Genomic DNA, 8893 nt, shown 5'->3' on the forward strand with positions numbered 1-8893 from the left:
ATCTGCAACCATGTTGTTGCAAATGGCAGGATTTCCTCCTTTCTCCTGACTGAATAATATTCCATTGTATATAAACACCACACTTTCTTTATCCTCTCATCTATTGAGGGACACTTAGGTAATTTTCGTATCATGGCTATTGTGAATAACGTTGCAGTGAACACAGGAGTGCAGATAACTCTTCAATATCTTATTTTTGTTTCCTTTGGATATATACCTAGAAATGGAATTGCTGGATCATACGGTAGTTCTATTTTTAATTTTTTGTTTCCCATAGTGGCTTCACCAATTTACATTCTCACCAGTAGTGCACAAAGGTTCCCTTTTCTCCACATCCTTTCCAACACTGGTTATCGCTTCTCTTTTCGATATAGCCATTCTAACAGGTGTGAAATAATAGCTCGCTGTGGTTTTGATTTGCACTTCCCTGATGATTAGTGGAAACAATTTACAGATTAAATGCAATCTCTGTCAAAATGCTACAGCATTTTTTTACAGAAATAGAAAAAAAATCCTAAAGTGTGTATAGAGTCACAAAAGACCCCAAATAGTCAAAGCAATTTTGAGGGGAAAACAAAGAACAAAGCCAGAGGCATCATATTTCTTAATTTCAAACTATATTACAAAACTAAAGTGATCAATATGGGATTGGCATAAAAACAGACACATAGATCAATGGAACAGAATAGAGATCCCAGAAATAAATGTATGCATATATGGTCAATAATTTATGACAAAGAGGATAAAAATATACTATTGTCTCCTCAATAAATGGTGCTGGGGAAACTGGATATGCACATGCAGAAGAATGAAACTGGACCCCTATCCTCCACAATACACAAAAATCAACTTAAAATGGGTTAGTGACTTAAATTTGAGACCTGAAACTGTAAAATTCCCACAAAAAAACATAGAGTGTAAGCTCCTTGACATCAGTCTGGGCAATGGGTTTTTTTTGTTTTTTTGTTTTTGTTTTTGTTTTTGTAGTTGACATCGAAAGTGAAGGCATTCTAAGGAATGAGAGAACATATTTATAAATCGTATGTTTGATAAGGGCTTAATATCCAAAATATATAAAGAATTCATATAACTCAATACAAAAAAAAAAAAACCCCAAACAATTCAATTAAAGAATAGGCAGAGGAACTGAACACATTTTTTTCCAAAGAAGGCATACAAATGGCCAACAGGTACTTGAAAAGGTGCTCAACATCACTGATCAGCAGGGAAAACACACCTATTTTTAAACAGCTTTATTGAGATATAGTTTACATACTGCGCTATATAATATGCCTATTTAAAGTGTACAAGTCAATGGTTTTTAGTATATTCACACAGTTATGCAACCATCACCACAATCAATTTTAGAACATTTTATCACCTCCTCCCTCACAAAATACCACACCCATTAGCAGTCACCCCCCATTTCTTCCAATCCCCACCCCTCACACAGAGGCAACCGCTAACCTTTCTGCCTTCATAGATTTGTCTACTCTGGACATTTTATATATGTGGAGTGATAAAACATGTGACCTTTTATGTCTGGCTTCTTTTCCTAGCATAATATTTCTAGGGTTCATCTGTATTGTAGCATGTCAATATTTCATCTCTTTTTACCGCCAAATAATATTCCACTGTATATATGTACCACATTTTATTTATTCATTTATTCTTTGAGTTGTTTTCACATTTGGCTATTATGAATTAGATTGCTTCAAATGATTATGTACAAGTTTTTATGTGGACATATGTTTTCATTTCTCTGGGCATATACCTAGGTGTGGAATTACTGAGTCACATGATAAGTCCATGGTTAACCTTTGAGGAACTGCCAGACTGTTTCCCAAGGCAGATGTACCACTTCACAGTGCCACCAGAAATGTATGAAGGTTCCAATTTCTTCACATCTTCACCAACACTTATTATTATGAACCTTTTTAATTACACCCATCCGAGTGAGTGTGAGTTGGTCTCTCATTGTGGTTTTGATTTGCATTTCCCTGACAGTTAATGATGTCGAGCATCTTTTCATGTGGGTATTGGCTATTTGTATATCTTCTTTGGAGAAATATCTATTGGGATCATTTGCCCATTTTTCATTAGGTTATTTGTCTTTTCATTATTAATTTGTAATGGTTCTTAACATATTCGAAGCTCCATAAGGCTAAGTGATGGCTTCTATGCTCATAAGAGGCAGAGTTGAGACTCGAGTTAGTTCTGCATCCTTATGGTCACTTGTTCCCATTAGTGGACCAAGAAAGATTTGAAATGTCCATCTATGACTGTATTTTGTCTCGTGGGGTTTGCATCATCAAAGCTGACCTTTCTTTGCACCCTCTTCCTTTGTCATAGAGCATGATACAGGGGAGAATGATTACAGGGTGAGCATCCCCCATCTTGGTCCATTTGTTTTCATATCCAGCTAGTCTCTTTCTTCTTATGACCACCAGACCTGTCTTTCCACATACTCTTCACAGTGCCTGCCTCATCTTCTGGGCTATGATTCCTCAGCTGCAAAGAGAAACAAGCCTCTCCCTCCCGTGGCAGGTGACCTGCACTGCTCCAGACTCTGAAGTGCTGTCTCTCTTTATTTTCTTCCCAGTGAGTAACATCTTTTCTCTTCATCCCTCCTGACCTCCTGTCTGGCTGCCATCCCACTGTCCTTTTTTATAATTCTGCTGAAAAACAAAATCTCGAGATTGTTATTTCTTCAAGTTCGGAGACCTGGGAAGGAACAAGTGAAACAAATTTCTCACTGATACATATTAATATATATTAATATTAATATATATATAATTATATATATACATATATATGTGTGTGTGTGTATATATATATATATATACACACATATATATATATATCTTTATATTCCAGATCAAGCCTGAAAAGAATGCATCAGGAAAGTTCCAAAGGCTTCCAGGAGCAAGTGAAAATTGTCAGACCTTCTAGGAGACCTTCTGAGTGGCCAAAAGAAACAGATCCCCTCTCCCTCATTTAGGAAATAAAACCACGTGGCAAGGTCAACACTCTGATCCTCTGATCTGACCTCGCTGCCTTAGTTCAGACACCAGACAATTCTGGGTTTATATTTCACATAATTTGAATAAATGTAAAGTCTCATTCTTCTATTCAAAGAGCCAGCAGTCCAAGTTAAGAAAATACTGGAGCGTCATAGCCTGGGGTCCTCCAAAGCAGAACTCAAGACAAAAGCATGTGCAGGTAGTTTATCTCAGGAGTCCCCAACCCCCCGGCTGGATACTGGTACCAGTCCATGGCCTGTTAAGAAGCTAGCCACACAGCAGGAAGAGAGCAGCAGACGAGCGAGCAAAGCTCTATCTGTATTTTGCAGCCGCTCCCCAGCAATAGCATCACCACATCAGCTTCACCTCAGACCATCAGGCATTAGATTCTCATAGGAGCACTGGTCTCTGGTATAAAAAAAAAAAAAAGGTTGTGAGCCACTAGTTATCTGGAAAGTGGCCCCAGGGATCCAAAAGGCAAGTCAGGGAGAATGGAATGGGAGGAAGGGAAATCTAGTACAAGGATGCATCATGGAGTTGACCCTCCAAAGGACCTTAAGAAATGCACCTCAGAGTTGTTCGAAGAAGCATTATGTATCAGACCCCACCCCCATTGATACAGGGTAGATCCACAGGCATTAACACCCTCACACTTGGAATCGATCATGCATCAGAGGCATCTCAAAAAGGAGTGACAGAGCAGTCTTAGGACAGGAATTGAGAGGCACCTGCCAAATCTTGAGGACAGAACGGTCTGATTACATCTATACAAAGCTACACAAAGCTTGCATGGAAATGGTCACTGCAGCAGAGGCTGGAGTAAGAGGCGAGGTCAAGAGAATTTTAAAGTTATGTCCAAGAGGTGGCCAAAGATTGGAGAGAAGATGTACCTTAGCAAGAGAACACAAGTGAAAAAATCTCTGAGCCTTAGTAACCACACTCTCAAAATGAGCCAACAGAGTCATACATTTGTCAAGCAGGCCAGTGCAAACTCAACACAAGCCACAGAAAGCAAGGGGATGGCCCTGATCCAGTGTGGTTGCACCATCCTTGCAATCATGCATTCAGTTCTGAGGGCAGGATTCCAGATGGCTTGCAGACAATAAAGAGTGTTTAAACACTTAAACTGACCCACATAAGGGAACTAGGGCAGTTGGCCAAGGAAGAAAAGACACAAGTCTGCGGGATTATCTTTTCAAAGATTTGAAAGGCACTTCTAAATCAACATTTATAAAACTGATCTTGTCTCCCACCCTAACTCCCACCCTAAGATGTGACTTCCTCTTTCTGTATACCTGCTTCTCCATGCTAACACTACCCCCAAAACCCCATCTAGTTGTTTAAGCTAGAACCCTGGGCATCAACTTGAGTCCCCTCTTAGTTACCATGTCCTCTCCACTCCACCTCCTATAAAGCCTTGACCCTCTCTCTCTGCTCCCTCCACCCCTAACGCTTCTGCTCTAGTTTAGGCCACCTTCCTCTCCATCTGTACCATTCCAATCTGTCCCTCTATATCTCCTCCTGCTACACCCAGTCCAGCCTCCAGGAAACCAGAGTCAGCTACAACCACCACTCGCTTCAATCATGCCCTCCCCACTGACCTCAAGCCAAAGTCCCAATCCTTAGCATCACCAGCAAGATCTTGCCTCCAGTGCCACTATGAGCAGATGTGCAGGTGGTTCCCTACACAAAAGGGCCAGCCAAGGTGAGGTGTTAGTTAAACTTCAGGCTGCCTTACACTTTCCAAGCAGTGCCTTTTCCCACTCTATCGAAGGCACCTTCACTTGTCAAGCTGGGCTGTCTACCTGGGTGAAAGCCATGCTTCTCTAATGTACCCAGAGTCATTGATGGACACCCATCAGCTCAAAAAGAGAAACAGGGCTAAGATCATGGGCTTTGGAACAGATAGATGTGGGTTCGAATCTTGACCCTGCTACTTGCTGGTTGTGTAAACTTCTGCAAGTTATTTCAACTCTCTGAGTATCGGTTTCCTTTTTTGTAACATTCTGCTAATAATGGCAGTTGTGAGAAAGAAATGATGTTATGTAGGAAGCACCCTTAGCACAATTTCTAGAACGTGGTAGGTGCTCATTAGATGGCGAATATTGCTATTATTATTGCTATTGTTCACCTTGAGACCCATCATGCCCGCCCCTCCGTCCACACTGACCCCTCGAGGGCAATCATCTTGTTATCCTTAACAACCCACTCCCTGCTCCTCTGCCCCACCCCTCCCTGATTAATGGCTCTTCTCCCCATTTCTGACCTAGGCTTGGTTGAGCGCTTCTGTCATGACAGAGGCATGATAGTAAACGCTTAGTAAATATTTGCTGTCTGAATGCATTTGTGGATGGATGAATGAAGAAAGTGACCAGTACCCAGGGACAGCCCGGTTTGTGTCCAGTGTCTTAGGATCTCCCCATTCCCTGGCTTCAGTCCCAAAGAGCTGAACCCCAGACAGCTGGGGCCTAGGCATTAGCAGATAGAGAAAACCACTAAACTGATTATTAGACAATTCAGATAGTGTAGTTTGTTAGGGAAAGCATGGGATTTTCAGTTGAAGATCTATGTTCAAATCCTGACTCAGTCGGTTGACTTTGGATGGACCAAATTTCCTCTCCAATTTCCATCTTCTCATCTGAAAACTGACAATCATGTTAATGGCAATGATGGCTTCCTCTTCTTCGTGGATGTTGTGCAGATTAAATGAGATCTTTCATGCAATTGTCTTGAGGCGTAGAAGATGCCTTACAAATGGTTTTTTTTTTTTTTCTATATCTGTCAGGATAGGCCTGATGATGCTGCAGTAACAAACAACCCTCACAGAGGCAAATTTCTCACTCATACTACATGTTCATCACAGGATGGTCAGGAACTCTGCTGGTGTCATTCTCCTTTAGGAACCCAGGCTAATGGAGATGCCATCATCTCACACATTGCTGGTTACAATGGCAAAGGGAAAGAATGTTCTGGAAAGTCTTGTATCTGCAACTAAATGCTCTAGCCTGGAAGTAACCCATATCACTTCAGCTCCCAATTCATTGGTCAAAATAGCCACATGGCCCCACCTAACAGCAAGGGGTCTAAGAAGTACAATCATACTATGTGCTCAGAAAACATAGAAGCAGATATATTTGGCAAATAACACTCACGACCACCACAATTATTCATCTTTATCTTGATTTCTTCAACAGCAGGACAGGATTTATTTCTTCTGTTCTGCACTTAACTAGAAGTGAGAATGATCTCTGAGTCCAAATAGGCTGCTGGGGATTGAACTCTCCCAGGGTCCCTGAGCTCAAATCTGCTCTTCTAAAGTATCCTGGGTCCTCTGCATAGCTGAGGCTGCTGGAGCTCGGGGAAAGGACAGTGGGTGTCTCTGGTGGGACCATGAGGTGGTAAAGGCCTTGTTCTCCAAACTTCAGCCCCCAGGGGATTTGGGCCTGAACCTTCAAGGATTCCTATTGAGGCCCACCAGCTATTAAAAATGAACAAGATGGCAAAGCAGGGTCACAGAACTCATGCCCTATTTTAAATGTTTGCTTTTAACTAAATAATGCTTTGTCATTTACCCACAGTGCAGTGACTGATATAAAATCTCACTGAGAATAACTCTAAAAGTCTAAGTGTAATGCCCTTCCTGAGCATAAGACCTCTTCTGAGGAGACGGAGGAGTGAAAGGTAGGGGGGAAGGGAGATTGGTTTTCAGTCTTCTTGGAAGTTTTCCCCATGAGCTTTGTCTTGCAAGAAGCTTTCTGTGGCTCCAGTTTCTCAGTTATGGGATCAGTTCAGCCCTCAAGGCAACACCATTTTATGTCCAAAGTTTGGAACTGTTCTATCTGAACAGGGCACACAGCTGTGACTGAAACTGCTCTAAAATCTCCCATGGAGTCTCTCACCAGGCCTGTCATTTCCCTTCATTAGCAAGTCAGTCATTCCTTTGGAGTAAGGCTCCCAATTACTATGGCAGAAGGGGAGCCAATAACAGCGAAAGATAGAAAGAGGGATAGGTTGGGACTTGCAATGGGCCCTAGAAGTCCTTGACACTTTAGGTAGAATTTGCTTACTGCAAAATCTTCTGGCCACCCTGGAGGATCTGGAGCCAGGTGTGGAAGCATCTTCACGGGGACCCAGAGTGAGTCTCCGTGGGTTCTACCTGTTCTTCCATCTTCTGCTTCTTCACTTCATTCTTGACTCTTCCTGCCCCCTCTCCTGAGGCTTTTGCTTGTTCTTCTGACCTTGCTCCAGGCATATCCAGTCAACTCCAGCCACACACGGAAACACTCTTCATTCATTCATTCATTCATTCACTAATTTACTCAAATTTATTCAAAATTGATCAAACATGTATTGAGTGCTGACTGTATACCTGGCATTGCTCTGGGCTCTGGAGCCTCATCTATAACCACGAACAAAGCAGACATCATCCTTACCTTCACAGAACTTTCAGTCTCGTAATGGAGAAAGACCTTAAATTCACAGCTACGACAACCTAATTGTAAAAATAATAATAATAACAGGTAAAACATTTAGACGTTTCACCAAAGAAGATGCATAGATGTCATGTAGGCTAATGAAAAGATGCTTGACATTAATAATTATTAGGGAAATATAAATTAAAACTACAGTGAGATACCACTACACACCTATATGGGCGGCTATAACTAAAAAGACCACCCATCCCGAGTGTTGGCAAGAAAATGGTTGACCTGGAACTCTGATGCACTGTGGGCAGGACTGGAAAGTGGTTCAGCCACTTTGGCAAACAGTTTGGCTATTTCTCAAAAAGTGAAATATACACCTATTATATGATCCAACCATTCCGCTCCTAGATATTTACTCAAGAGAAATAAAAATATATGTCCACACAAAGACCTGTACATGAATCTTAATTGCAGCTTTATTTGTAATAACCAAAACTTGGAAACAACCCAGGTATCCATTAACACGTGAATGGATATATAAATTGTGATACATTCAGATAATGAAATACTACTCTGCAATAAAAAACAATGACGGATACACACAACAGTGTAGATGAATCCCAGAATCATTATGCTAAGTGAAAGAAGCCAGACAAAAAGTGTATATACCATGAGATAGTCCAGTTATTCTAGAAAATTCTAAAAAATATCAACCAGAAAGCAGATTAGTTGTTGACTAGATTGGGGAGAGGGTTGGTTGGGAGGGAGGAATCACAGAGAGTCATGAGGTAATCTTTTAATGAAGATAGGAATGTTCATTATCTTGATTGAAGTGATGGTTTAATGAGTGAAAACTTATCAAATTTTATACTTTAAACGTGCACAGGCTAATAAAGCTCTGTGTGTGTGTGTGTGTGTGTGTGTGTGTGTGTGTGTGTGGTATGTGGTACTTATGTGTGTATATGTGATGCATATGGTGTGTGTGTGTGTGATATGTGTGCATACATGTACCTGCAGACCTGCGTGATAAAAACAGATCTTAGTGGTCAGAGTATGGTCTATAAAATCAAACAATCTAGGTTCAAATACTGCTTCCACTACTTTTAGCTACTTGACCTTGGGGACATTATAAAATGTCTATCTATGTGCCTCAGTTTTCCCATCTGTAAATGAGTATAATGATAATGCCTATTTCGACGTATTACTATAAGGATTTTATTAGATAATCCATTAAAATCTCCTTGTGACAGTGCTTGGCATATAGTGAGCACTCAACAAACATTAGCTGTTACTATTTCACTAATGCTGATCATTAAAATGCCCCAAATCCATTTCTCAAAGGACTTCTGAGAACTCGATCTGGGAAAGAATCACAAGGTCATTGGACTCAGGGTGCTGTCTATCATAATAGCTCTACAAATAAACCAAGAGCAAGGTATGACTTCA

This window comes from Pteropus vampyrus, unplaced genomic scaffold, assembly GCF_000151845.1.
Source record: "Pteropus vampyrus isolate Shadow unplaced genomic scaffold, Pvam_2.0 Scaffold31, whole genome shotgun sequence".
NCBI classification, from domain to species: domain Eukaryota; kingdom Metazoa; phylum Chordata; class Mammalia; order Chiroptera; family Pteropodidae; genus Pteropus; species Pteropus vampyrus.